At 46.7% G+C, this 13445-nt stretch overlaps 1 long non-coding RNA gene across 1 annotated transcript; it reads left to right on the forward strand.

Moving 5' to 3' along the window:
* The first annotated feature begins 437 nt into the window (after positions 1-437).
* On the forward strand, positions 438-4535 carry LOC146754951 (uncharacterized). The gene is made up of 3 exons (XR_014938529.1): positions 438-649; positions 1399-1442; positions 4064-4535. It is a non-coding gene; the product is annotated as an uncharacterized LOC146754951 (long non-coding RNA).
* The last annotated feature ends 8910 nt before the right edge of the window (positions 4536-13445 follow it).

Below are 13445 nucleotides of genomic sequence, written 5' to 3' on the forward strand. Positions count from 1 at the left end.
TGCACCACGACTGACAGCATGCTCTGTTTTCTCTCCAGACTGTGTTCTCCCAGTAAGAGGGCAGAGTCACCAGCTGGCAGTTGGCGTTCCTGCTTCTGCCTGGGCAAACCATCCCCTGTGGCCAAACACCAACTGCAGAGCAGTGCCAGGGAGCCCTCTGAAGTAGAAGTCTTGGTCCTGGCAGGTAAGGGTGAAAATCCAGCTTTCAAAACACTGCTTGTCAGCAACACAGGTAGAATTCATGCTTTCAGTGGGCTTGTACCTCCTTCTGGCATTCAAGCCTGTGCCTGACATCTTTGGTTGACTCCTGTCTTTCCCAGATGAGTCTCACAAGCTGCTTGAAACCTGCTTGACAGGCAGCACCAAGCCTTTGCCTCCTTGGACAGTGAAAGTTTGACGCTAAATGCTGTGTATCTACTCTTTCCAGGTGAATCGATCCCTTGCCAATACAGGAACCCACCAGCAAGTTGCAATGATGCACGTTGTGCTTCCATCAATGGAGTGCAGTTAGGATGCATGAGTCACTGCAGTTCCAAGGACAGCCTTCCACGTGACAGCAATGATGGAGAGAAGGATGTTTGACCTATTCAGTTTTGGGCCCCTCCCTGCAAGAAAACCTTGCGGTTCTGGAACGTCTTCAGCTACGAAGGTAGTGAGGGGTCTGGAGCACAAACCTTACGAGGAGCTGCTGAGGGAACTAGGATTGTTCAGCTTGGAAAAGAGCAGGCTCAGGGGAGACCTTATAACTCTCTATAACGTCCTGAAGGGAGGTTGTAGTGAGCTGGGGTTTGGCCTCTTCTCTCGTGTGATCAGTTATAGATCTAGAGGGAATGGTTTTTAGCTGTGCCAGGAAAGATTCAGGCTGGACATTAGGAAATATTACTTCCCCTAAAGGGTATTCAGGCATTGGATAGCACTGCCCAGGGAGGTGGTGGAGTCACCGACCATGGGAGTGCTCAAGAAACATTTGGATGTTGTGTTGAGAGGTATGATTTATCCGGGAAGTATTGGTAATGGTTGGACCAGATGATTTTGTAGGTCTTCTCCAACCTTGATAATTCTGTGATTCTGAGCTGAGAAACTTTTCTTGCTCAAGTCCAGCTTCCAAGCTTAACCACCTACAATGAAGTTGATGTCGTTTTTCTGGTAGCCCTCAAGACAGTGTCCGCATTTACCCAAAATCAGGAGGTAACCAGCTGCAGTGAAGTGAGCGATTTCAGTGCCTATTTCTGATGGTGGCAATGAGTTCAGAGGTCACACTTAATTGACGGTGCCTGTTTCCATTCTGACAAAGGATGTAGTTGCAGCTGACTTCCCGAGGCTGCCATACGTGGTGGTGACGCAGCCTTGGGCTTCTGCGTTTGCATGACTCCCACCTTTCCTTTCTGTGTCTTGCAGGTCAGCTGGTGCTGGAAGCGGCCGGTATCTGAGTAGGAATGAAGGTGAGTGCAGGAGCAGCTGCTGAGGGGAGGAAGGAAGTCCATGCTAATGAGCTCTGAAGCATCTGCAGGTCCAGTACGAAAGGAGGCAGCAGTGATGCAGGGGGCTCCCCAGCAGGAAGCTGTCTGATCCAAATGCTTGCTGAGAGTTTGGAAGCCCAAGCCCTTCTAGTCTCTGTAAGGGTGGCTAGTAAAAAGATGTTAACCAAGATGGTGGTAAATAGTCAAAGATTATTAGCAAAGGAAAACTCACCAATGTTGGTGCCTTGACCAGAAAGCTGAGGCAGTCTCAACTGGGGAGCAGTCTCCAAGAGATTCTGCCTTAGTGGTGGTCAGCCTTTAAATGAGGTGAGGTCTCAGAAGAGGTGCAGTCGAGGTCCACCCCTTCTGGGAGCACAGCTAGATTACTCTCACCTGTGCTCCCGCAGCTGGCCCAACACTTGCCTCAGCTGATTAATCAGAGGTTCAAGCTGTGATTTCCCATACAGTCTCTAAGCTGAAGGCAGCATCTCCTTGATCTGATGGTGGTGTGCCTGAGTGAGGGAGTGATCCAAGCTGGATGCAAAAGAGTCATCTTAATTTCTCTCCTATTTTACTTCAGATGACACCTATTGGGTGTTGGTTTCTTAAAATTTGGATCTAGGAGGTGGCCTCTCCCTTTGCTTCTGGTGAAAGCACAGATGTGCAGCAGGAGTAGAAGACAAAGAGGTTTTCTTGGTGACAGCAACACCAATTATTTGATTCAAATGTAGAACTGTGATGAAGATGGTGAAGAACAGATCCGCCTCAAAGACATGCTTGATCACATAAGGAATGAGCATGTGATCCAAGACAGTCAGCGTGGCTTTAGCAGGGGAAGGCCATGCCTAACCAATCTGGTGCTCTTCTATGATGGAGTGACGGCATTTGTGGACAAAAGGAAGGAAACTGATGTCATTGACCTGGACTTGAGCAAGATCTTTGACATGGCCCTCCACCACATCCTTATCTCTAAACTGGAGGGATGTGGATTTGACAGGTGGACCACCTGGTGGATAAGGGATTGGTTGAAAGGCCACAGACAGAGGGTGGTGATTCATGGTTCTGTGTCCAGGTGGAGGCCAATAACAAGTGGTGTCATCCAGGAGTCTGTCTTGGGACCAGTGCTTTTTTACATGGTTATCAGTGACACCAATGATGCAATGGAGTGCACCCTCTGCTGTTTGCTGAGTGGTGCGGCTGATGCAGTGGAAGGAAGGGATGCCATTCAGAGGGAGCTCAACCGAGAGGTTGGCCTAGGTGAATCTAATGAGGTTGAACACAGCAAAGTGCAAGGTTTTGCACTTGGGCTGGAGGAATCCCAGGCATCTGTACAGCCTGGGAGGAGCAGTCCTTAAGAGAAGCCCCGCAGAGAAGGACCTGGGGGTCCTGGTGGATGAAAAACAGAACGTGAGCCATCAGCGTGCTCTTGCAGCTCAGAGAGCAAATGGTCCCCTGGGCTCCATCAGAAGAGGGGATGGCCAGCAGGGACAGGGAGGCGATTGATCTTCATGATCCTTGAGGTCCCTTCCAGCCCGGGCCATTCTATGATTCTGTGATTACACTCGCTGTCAGAAATAACGGCAGCTGTACAGAAGCTTGTTTTTTCTTTCTTTTTCTGGCTTTGAAGGAGAAGGGGTGGAGCAAGGGGAGACCCACTGGTCATTTGTCACCTCATGAACAGGATGGATTCTGCATTGACTGTGAAAAACCTGGGCTAGTAGCATGGGCATGTTTCAGGCTGGACTCTTCTTTTGCTGCTTGGTTTCCTTTTGGCTACAGGGAGACAGCTGTCTAAAGGTGTGTTTTCAAACCCACTCTCCAAAACCGTGTTTCATTGTTGCAGGTGGTTCAGTGTGCTCTTGCAGTGCAGACGCTGTAGTTTGCTGTAGAATCTGAATGGTTTCTGTTCCTAGGGGAGGACTGGGAGGAGGTAGTGAGAAGAGAATTCAATGCCTAAGGGGAGGGGAGATCGGGGATTGGTGGGAGAGGGAGCCAATAGGAGGGAGAGAGGAGTTGGGCGCAGGGTGATGGTAACACCCCTTTGTGATGTCATAATGCCCCTTTGTGACGTCATAATGCTTCTTTGTGATGTCATAATGCCCTTTGTGATGTCATAATGCTCCTTTCTGACATCACGATGCCCCTTTCTGACGTCACGATGCCCCTTTGTGATGTCATAATGCCTCTTTGTGACGTCATAACGATCCTTTGTGACGTCATGATGCCCCTTTGTGATGTCATAATGCCCTTTGTGACATCATAATGCTTATTTGTGATGTCATAATGCCCCTTTTTGACATCATAATGCCCCTTTGTTACATCATAATGCCCCTTTGTGACATCATAATGCTTATTTGTGACATCATAATGCCCATTTGTGACATCATATCACCCCTTTGTGATGTCATACTGCCCCATATGAAGTCCAGGCAGAGTCAAAACTTATGGACCTGCACGAGGATCACTTTCAAGACAGTGGCTCTGTTGCTTCAAGCTTATTTGCTTCGTCCTGCCGCCACTCTATTACCAAGTATCAACAACCTCTTGCATGATTCAACTTGCAAACATTTGACACTAACCCTTGTGTTTCTGTGCCTTCCTAGATAATTCGAGCCTTTGTAAACGCCAAAGATCCAAACCAAGTAGTGATGTGCAGCGTGTTTCCATCAATGGAGAGTTCTTATTAAGCACAAATCGCTGCAATTCGGATGACAGCCTTCCACATGGTAACAGTGATGGACACAAGGTGCTCATCCACGTTCATGCTCTCATATCTCCTGGCTCTGCTGAAGCTCCTGACCTGAGCCTGCCAGACACAGCAGTCACCTGCCTGGATTGAGACCCAGCGCCTTTGCAGTGCTGCCCATCCCAAGCACAGCCCAAGTGCCCCAACAGCAGCACCACCATGCAGGAGCAGGGCAGCATCAGTGAGGTGAAGCTGAGCATCTTAGATGGGGACTTAGAGTCAGGCTGCCAGTCCCAGGCACCAGGCAGCAGCACCAGCTCTGAGCCACTCTCATCTTGACAAGAGGAGTCCCATCTTCACCCTTGACCTCTCAAGCCCTCCTGTCTTTTATTGAATAAAGTCACTCTCATGCTCAATCATCGCCTTGGCTGCATTCCGAGTCTTCATTCACAGGGATTGGGATGAATGCAACAAACAGCAAGGCAGCTCAGCTTGCAATGCTATGGCTGTGGGGTTCGTGCAGGCAGAGCTCTGGGTTCCCATTTTGCATGGCTTTGGGATGTCAGCAGCAAGATCTCTACCATTTTGTATGGCAGCAAATAATCTCTAGCATCCAGGTTGCTGCTCATGATAATCCCAGTCTTCCTGGCTGTCGCTTTGTGATACCTTTCAAAGCCTTTTGATACTCTTTGATGCCTTGGCTGCTCCCTAACACCTCTGTCCTCCTGCCATGTTGACTCACGTCTCCCACTTTTAAGCTGGCTTTGCAGATCATCTCCAGCCCTGTCATCATCACGCTGCAGCAGGAGGTGCTCACCTGGCCCAGTGTCTGGCAGTGCTGCTTGTTCTGCAGATGAGCAGCTGCCTCCTCATCTCTTCAGCTACAGTAGTTTTTCTCAGGGCAGTTAGATGCAGTCGTGCTCCTCTGGATTTGGTGTGTTAAATCCATGCTGCATGGCAGCAGTCAGTGCAATACAAAGGTGTTCTGTGTGCCACAGCATTTCTCCAGGGGCTGCCAAAGGTAGAAGCACAACACAGCACCATCCTTCTGACAGTAATGTCTGTGAGTGTTAGACATGTGAGCACTGCATCATCCCCAGCGTGTCAGTGCTTTTCCACACCAACCTGACTCTCACACTCTGCACTGAATGTAACTCTGCTCTTGTGGAGACAAATGCTTTCTGTCACATCCTCCATCCCTGCAACCATTTGCCGGTAGGCAGCTCTTGCAGAAGAATCAAGCAGCAGAACCTTTTGCTCACCCTACAGCATGCAAATGCTATGAAAGCAGAAATAACCTGGCGTGCTCTGGGTCTGCAAGGCTGCACAGATGGGAGAGGTAGATTGTGTTTTTGCAGTGGAAGTTTCCAGTATTTTCAGTACATAGTGTAGGCCCTAACTGAATGTATAACCCTCTTGTAAAACAGCTGTATAAGTAGTTTTTCCACCAAGAAAGTTGCTGAACAGAGTTAAGTTCAGACTGGGGGCATTCTGACATGGGGAGAATTGAGACAAGCACAAGATAAATACAGGGTGGGTAGAGCCCAGCACAGGACAGAATGAATGTACTGACTTTTGGATACATTGCCCTTCTCTCTCCGCAGAAAAGTACAAGGCAGACCTAAAAACAAGAGGTTGGTAATTGACCTTCTATGGAAATGAATCCTAGCAACAGTCTCGAGGAGTCTGTGAGCCTGAGATGCTCAACCAATGAGAGCCATGAGAGCATCACCTGCATTGGGTTTAGGGCACAGAACAGAACTGATTTCACTGACTGGTGTGCAGTTTCTCCCTTGCCAACAGGGGATGTGCGCGCAGTATTGCAATAATGAATAAGCACTGCTGCTATCGCTGCCATCTTTGCCTAACTAGAAATCTTTGACTTTGAGAGTTTCTCACACAAGGGGAGAGGGTAAGAAAGTAAAGAGGCACAGAAAACTAAGGGAAACTGCTCTTCTTTATCTTATCTATAAAAATTGATACAATTGATGCTGTTGTGCATTTTTTTAAATTTTATTTTTAATTTTTTGCTAATGTCAGTTAGATTGTTTTAAAATATCCACACACCAAAATCTGACTACCAAGCAAATTTAATGAAAATGAAATGAAGGTGAGTTAGTGGAAAGCACAAGGCCATATTATATTAGGCTCCAGCAAATTTACAGGAAGTCACTGCACGAAGAGGTAGATCTGAGTTGCACATTATATGATTCCCACAAAGATTAAGGAAATCTGAAGCTTTCAATATATTTTTTTTTTATTCTTTTTTCATTTCATTTTTAAACACCTGACCCAGACCCCAACCCTCACAGGAGCTGTAAAGATAACAGCAATAACCCGCAATGTAACTCTAATCCTAACCCTTACCCTGATTCTAAAATCGTCTCTAACTCCAAATGCAACAACAAAAATGATGCTAGAAGTTTGTAGCAAAAGGAACCTTAACCCTGATCATAATCCAAAAACAATCATTAAGGTAACAATAATATTTACCTTAAGAGTAATATTAATCAGAGCCCAGATGATGCCTGCATCCAATCAGAAGCATGCTTTGTATTATTTAAGAGTTGTATTTTTTCCAATGAACTCTCTCTATTATCACTTTTATAAAGTAACAGAGTCTGTTCTTTTTCTCCTGACACTGTGCCTTACTCCTGACATCCCCAGGAAATGACCCAGATAGGGCACCATCAAAGTAATGCTAATAGTAATGTCAATCCTAAGGGTATCTCTAGCCTCAGTGTTAATGGGACGCTAACAACAATCCCAACAGCCTTAAACATTCTGGTGGTGTGAAAGAGGTGCTGCCTTGCACATGCTGGGCAGTCCCATTGCCTGTTAAATGCAGGCGGCAGCGTAGAAACATGATGCCCGTGGTCAGAATGCCCTGTGGCAGATCCTGGCACCGGAGAACTGACCGGAGAACCATGAGAGAACTGACAACAAATCACTCGACATCAGAACCGACCCAGTGGTTATTTACAAGCCTTGGGAGACCCAGACAGGATCTCAGAGTGGTGAATGTAGGTACAGAAGTTGTTACTACTCTGTTTTCTTCTAAAAGAAGTGGTTTTTTTTCATCTCAGAAGTTTGGGGGGGGAGGCAGGAAAGGGATATCAATTTAATTACTCATTAATTTATTGACAGACATTCACGTTTGCTACGTTTGGAGAAGTTTTTATTTGTTTGCTTTGGTTTGATTTTTTTTTTTCTTTTTTTTTTCCCCCTTCCCTCCTCTTCCATCTTTGTGTTCTTCCCCTATAATCAAAAGAGAACTGATCCCCAGGGTCTGTCCCGCAGACGTTCTTTCCGTGGTCTCTGCTGCCACCTGCTGGCCAATAAGCGGAACTGCCACTGTTGGGCGTTGGGTGCCGCAGGAAGCACAACGCAGATCTGAGTTCTGACCGGTCTACGCAGCAAATCCGCCAATCTTTATTGCGATAAGCCCTCCAGACAAGAGCATACAGTCTTTGCCTGAGGGCAGGGTTAGTAGTAATGGATGTCAGTTTTGAAATTTCCAGTCCATTCACCATAGCACTTTCTGCCTCCATGTCCCATAACCAGAGCAGCTATGCTGGCATGCTCTCTTGGTTTCTGTCTAAACCACTGTACTATATCCATCAGTTCAGCTGCTGTATTATGGGCAGCAGGGTTTGGGGGGTTGGACACTGGTCAGGGCACTCCCACCAGCCTATCCTGCATTTATTTTTTTTCATTTATGGGTTACAATCAGTCAGATCTCAAATAGATCTAGTCCAAATGGAACCTCAAAATCTGACCTTTTAGTGCCTTCATTTACAGAGTCCATTTTATACAGATTCCCTTGTACAGGGCCCCCATGGTCCTCCAGACAGTTGTTACTGATCTTCCATAGGAGAATGATTGAATTAGGTTTTTTTCCCATCAAAACTGCCACCTGTCTTTCCAGTTTTTCAACACTATCATTCAATAGCTGATTTGCATCAGCCTGAGCCTCTTCAGTTATGTTCAGACAGTTCAAGGCCATCAGCAGTGGCCATGCCACCATGAACACAGCTAACTGTCATTCTCAAGTTGTAAGTATGTCTTTGCTAAGACCATGGAAATACTCAGTCAGGTGGGCCAGGGACTCATGGACCCTCCCTCCGTCCCACACAGGGCCCCATTTTTCAGTGACAGAAGCAGTGCTGCATTTTGAGGATCCTAGGAATCCCAGGACATGCCCTGACAAAAGGTCATTCAAAGGGGTAGTCTTTCCCCATCCAAACCACCCCATGATATTCACAGAATCACAGAATTGTAGGGGTTGGAAGGGACCTCCAGAGACCACTGAGTCCAGCCCCCCTGCCAAAGCAGGTTCCCTACACCACGTCGCACAGCTCAGCATCCAGGCAGGTCTTGAATATCTCCAGAGAAGGAGATTCCACAACCACCCTGGGCAGCCTGTTCCAGTGCTCTGTCACTCTCACCATAAAGAAGTTATTGCACACATTAGTGCAGAATTTCCTATGGTCCAGTTTCTGTCTGTTTCCCCTTGTCCCTCCTCCACACACTGCTGAAAAGAGTCTGGCCTCACCTCTTTGCCCCCCACACCTCAAATACTTATAGAACCTGGATCCTGTCCCCTCTCAGCCTTCTTTTCTCAAGGCTAAACAGACCCAGTTCCCTCAGTCTCTCCTCATAGGGGAGATGCTCCAGGCCCTTCACCATCTTTGTGGTCCTCCACTGGACTCTTTCCAAGAGATCCCTGTCTTTTTTGTACTGGGGAGCCCAGAACTGGATACAATATTCCAGATGAGGCCTCACCAGGGCAGAGTAGAGGGGGAGGATCACCTCCTTCGACCTGCTGGACACACTCTTTTTAATGCACCCCAGGATGCCATTGGCTTTTTTGGCTACAAGGGCACACTGCTGGCTCATGGTCAATCTGTCGTCCACCAGGACGCCCAGGTCCCTCTCAGCAGAGCTCCTCTCCAGCAGCTCTTCCCCCAGCCTGTACTGGTGCATGCAATTATTTCTACCCAGGTGCAAGACTCTACACTTGCTTTTGTTAAACCTCATCTGGTTTCTTACTGCCCAGCTCTCCAGCCTGTCCAGGTCTCGCTGAATGGCAGCACAGCCTTCAGGTGTGTCAGCTAATCCTCCCAACTTTGTGTCATCACAAACTTGCTGAGGGTGGTCACTATCCCCTCATCAAGGTCGTTGATGAAGATGTTGAACAAGACCGGACCCAGCACAGACCCCTGGGGGACGCCGCTAGTTACAGCCCTGCAGCCAGACACCGCACCGCCAACGACAACCCTCTGCACTCTGCCAGTCAGCCCATTCTCGACCCACTTCACTGTCCACTCACCTATCCCATACTTCCTCAACTTTGGTATAAGTATGTCATGGGAGACTGTATCAGTTATAGAGGTTATAGAGTTCAATTCCTGTAGTCAGTTTGGCGGCCCATGTGGGACCAGCTCTGTTCGCTGCAGGACCAGCTGAGAGGGAGACACTTTTGGCGCACCCTGAGATTTCTCTGAAGGACTCCCTTCCTCACCTGATCACTGCAGGGACAGACAAGGACCACCCACAGGTGGACCAGGTATGTGTATGGTAAGTGGAGCCCATATGTCTTGAGGAGACATCCTACACAGTTTACAGCCATACGTGCTGCTCCCAGGGAGGTGAGCTCATGGCTTTGGTTGCCAGCTGGGGTAGGAAGACTCCTTGGGTGAGTTCCTATGAAAGGGAACTGTATGTCATATGAATGGAAACAAGAACAAGTACTCTCTCCCAGGTAGTTGACAATAGGAGGGACCTAGGTTGGTCTCTCCTACAGGTATGGGATATAGTGGATAGCCTGTCAAATGGTAGCCTGGGTTCTCCAAGGTGTAATCATGTGGCTTATAGGTTGTATGTTCAATATTATCATCTGCTTTAAGTGTTTGGTACCGTGTGTCAAGCCGACTCTGGGAAAAACATTAACGTTTGCAACTGGTCGACCAGAGTATGAGTGTTATTAAGATTCCAGCTAGAAAACGTTGTCAGCATTGTGTAGTATGAATAAACCATGGTTTTTGATCTAAATGTCAGAGTGAGTGTGGTGTGAGTGAGACACAGAACAGCTGCAGGGTGAGTGCCGAGTCCCGATCCATGTTTCCTTCCTCCTGTGAGGGAAATGGCCAGACACGGACAAAGTGAAAGACTGTGTTGTCTGTCCACTCATAAGTACTTTCTGCTTGTGTGTAAGAAGACGGGAGTTTGTACTCTGTAGATTAGTAAGATTGTCCTGAGGAGAGGTGTACATTCCACCTGACCAATGAGTGTCAACCCATTTATGTAATACTATGTACTGCTTGCGAGGAAGTGTGTGAGGGAGGTGGTTCAATCAGTGCTGGTTCTGTGGCACAGTGTTTATAACTGAAGAATACAGACTGTATTAAGGGAGTTTATGTGAACTGAAGAACTGTACGTTTTGACAAACTGTTTTGATGGTATAAGAAAGTGTAATTGTTAATGATATATGAAAGTGTAGTTGAGGGAATGTGGAAGTGTATCTGAGCATAGAAATAGAGGAAGCATTTACAGAGGAAAAAGGATTAAAGTGAGTTTACCTGCATTGACATGAGAGCAACACCCTGCCAGACCGCTGCCCTGTGAGCAGAGCAGAGCAGAGCAGAGACACAGTCCCCATGTATCAGGTAGTGTTATTCTGCTTACCAAAAGAATGAGTTCACTACAGAAGAGGCAAATCTTCCCCTCTGCTCCATCTGTGGCATACTCTGGAGTTCAAGGCATTGCAAAGCTATGGCACATCTACTTTCTTTCAATGATGACGCCTTTGTGTGCTCTGGGCTCTCATTTCAATTGCATCTAAAGAAGTCTAGGGTCATGCCAGCTGACAGGAAGCTGGCAAATGTTGTCTCATTGTAAGGAAGAGCAAGAAAGATGACATGGGCAATTATGGACCTGTCAGTCTCACTCCAGTGCCTGGTAAAATTATGGAGAAAATGATGGTGGGAGTTATGGAAAAACAGCTGAAGGACAATTCTGTCATTGGTCGCAGCCAACACAAGTTTGTGAGGCAAAGGTCCTGTTTAATTTAAGCTCATTTTGTGACACAGTTATCCATTTAGTTGACCAAGGGAAGCCAGTTGATGTAATCCTTGAGGATTTCAGTGGAGATTTTGATACTGTTTCTCACAACAACCTTCTGGACAGAATGTTCTGCATATGGCTAGACAGAAACACAATGTGGTGGGTGAGCAGTTGGCCAGTAGGTCAGTCCCAAAGGATTATAGTCAGTGGGTTCCATCAGGCTGGTAGATGGTCACTGTCGGGGTCCCCAGGGTTCCATTTTGGGGCCACTTTCCTTTCATGTTTATGCAGATGACTTGAATGCAGGACTAGAAGTCGTTCTGAGCAAGTTTGCTGATGAGACCAGATGAGGAGGTGCTGTTGCCTCCACTGAGGGTGGAGAGGACTTGCAGAGAGATGTGGACAAGTCAGAGAAGTGGGTACCAGTTGGTACTAAGCACCAAGTGCATAAAGTATAACAAGAACAAGTGCCTGATTGTGCACCTCAGAACATAAAGGACATCAAACTCTGGGAGAATGTGCAAACGAGGGCACTGGAACTGAGAGATCTGAAGTTCAGAGTTTCACAGGGATTGACTGCTTGTTCACACTGGGCCCTTCTCACATCCCTTCTCACATCCTGCAATGAAACATAGGTCTCATATGGGACATGAACCTCAAAGCGTCCTTGCACCACATGTAGAGCCTGGGATCTTCTGTCCCCATGTCTTTCATTTAACATCATACGGACCTCCAACCCATTGCCCCAGGAAATGCCAGGAGCCAACATGAGATACAGGACCTCTCTACCACTGGTCTTGCAATCAGGGCTTGACCTGTCTGCTTCATAAGGCAAAGGAGAGGTTTCTTAGCATGCCAGTGCCTTTGCCTGCCTGTAGTCATGGCTTCCAGTTATCTTCTCTAACAAGTCCCTTGGGAAGCTTACTTGGTAATGTTCCTCACTGGGCCCATTAGTACTCCAAGAAACTTCACTGTTACTTCTGACTTTGTCTTGTTGAGCACTTTGTGCAAACTTCTCTCTGCACTGGAGGCTGACGAACTCAGCATCAAATGCACCCTGGGACCATTATAACCTAAAGAATCTCCTGTGCCTTATGCCATCTTGTTATCTTCTTCAGGTTATCAGAACTTGTTCAGCAAAAAGGAGGGATATCTGGAGAGAGCTTGAAGAATCCAGTATAAATTTCTTGTCTATTTATTTATAGTTGGGTTTAAAGAAGACATTAAAGCAGCACTGTGCAACTGATACCAATCCAGGATGTCCCAATGAGTTCTGTACTGTTACTGTGTTGACAAAGGTCCTTCTCAACCTCCCCACCCAATTTCTGCTCACAATGGACCTATGGGACTTGCATCACTTTTCTTCACATCACTCTTCTCCTTCATCCTTCGGATGCATTCATCCGCTCAGTGTTAAAACTGCTTTGCACCAACTCCCACTGGCTTTCCTCAGAGAACCATCTGCACATGGAAAAGGAAAGATTTCTCTTTTTTATCTGGCCAGCAAATGGAAAGAAAGGTGATGCAATTGAATGAACAGTAAAACACAGTGATCAACTGCATGCCATGTTCAAGCGGCATCTATTGAAGTTTGTCTTTCATATGGAATATTTTTAAAAGAAATGATTTATACTGAGGTAGGATAGGATAGATTGAATCACAGTGAAGTAGTTGACAACAGAGGCCATCAGACTCTGAGAGATAGAGCAAATTCCAGTAATCTTCCTGGGATAGATCAGCCAGGTAGTTGAGAGGTATCAACTTAAAATTGATCAGGACTTGTGAGTATTTCACACATTGAGATGGGTTAACACATTCTCATTGATTTATATCTTTGTCTCCAGCTCTGTTTTTCACTTTTACTGACATTAATGAACATCTTTCAGACTTCGTGCCTTAATAAAAAAGAGACAGTGATTGAGAAAAAGAAAAAGTATAAGAAGAAAAAGAAAAAGAATAGATAGGAAGGGATAGATCAAATCACAGTGAAGGAGTTGACAACACATTCCATCAGACTTTGGGGAGATGGAACAAATTCCAGTAATCCCCCTGAAAGTCAGAAATCAGACAGATAATTGGGAGGTATCTGACTGAACAAAGAGCAAGGGATGGAGAAATCTGGAGGGCAGTGGGAGTAGTGTGTGCCCAAATGGCCTGCTGAAAACATGCCCTTAACCATGGCCATTTATTTAGGAGAGCTGAAAAAACTTGGAGGATGAGGCACATCAAATAGG

The sequence above is a fragment of the Coturnix japonica genome, chromosome 37 (assembly GCF_054131305.1).
Source record: "Coturnix japonica strain WE chromosome 37, WE-NBRP24, whole genome shotgun sequence".
NCBI classification, from domain to species: Eukaryota; Metazoa; Chordata; class Aves; order Galliformes; family Phasianidae; genus Coturnix; species Coturnix japonica.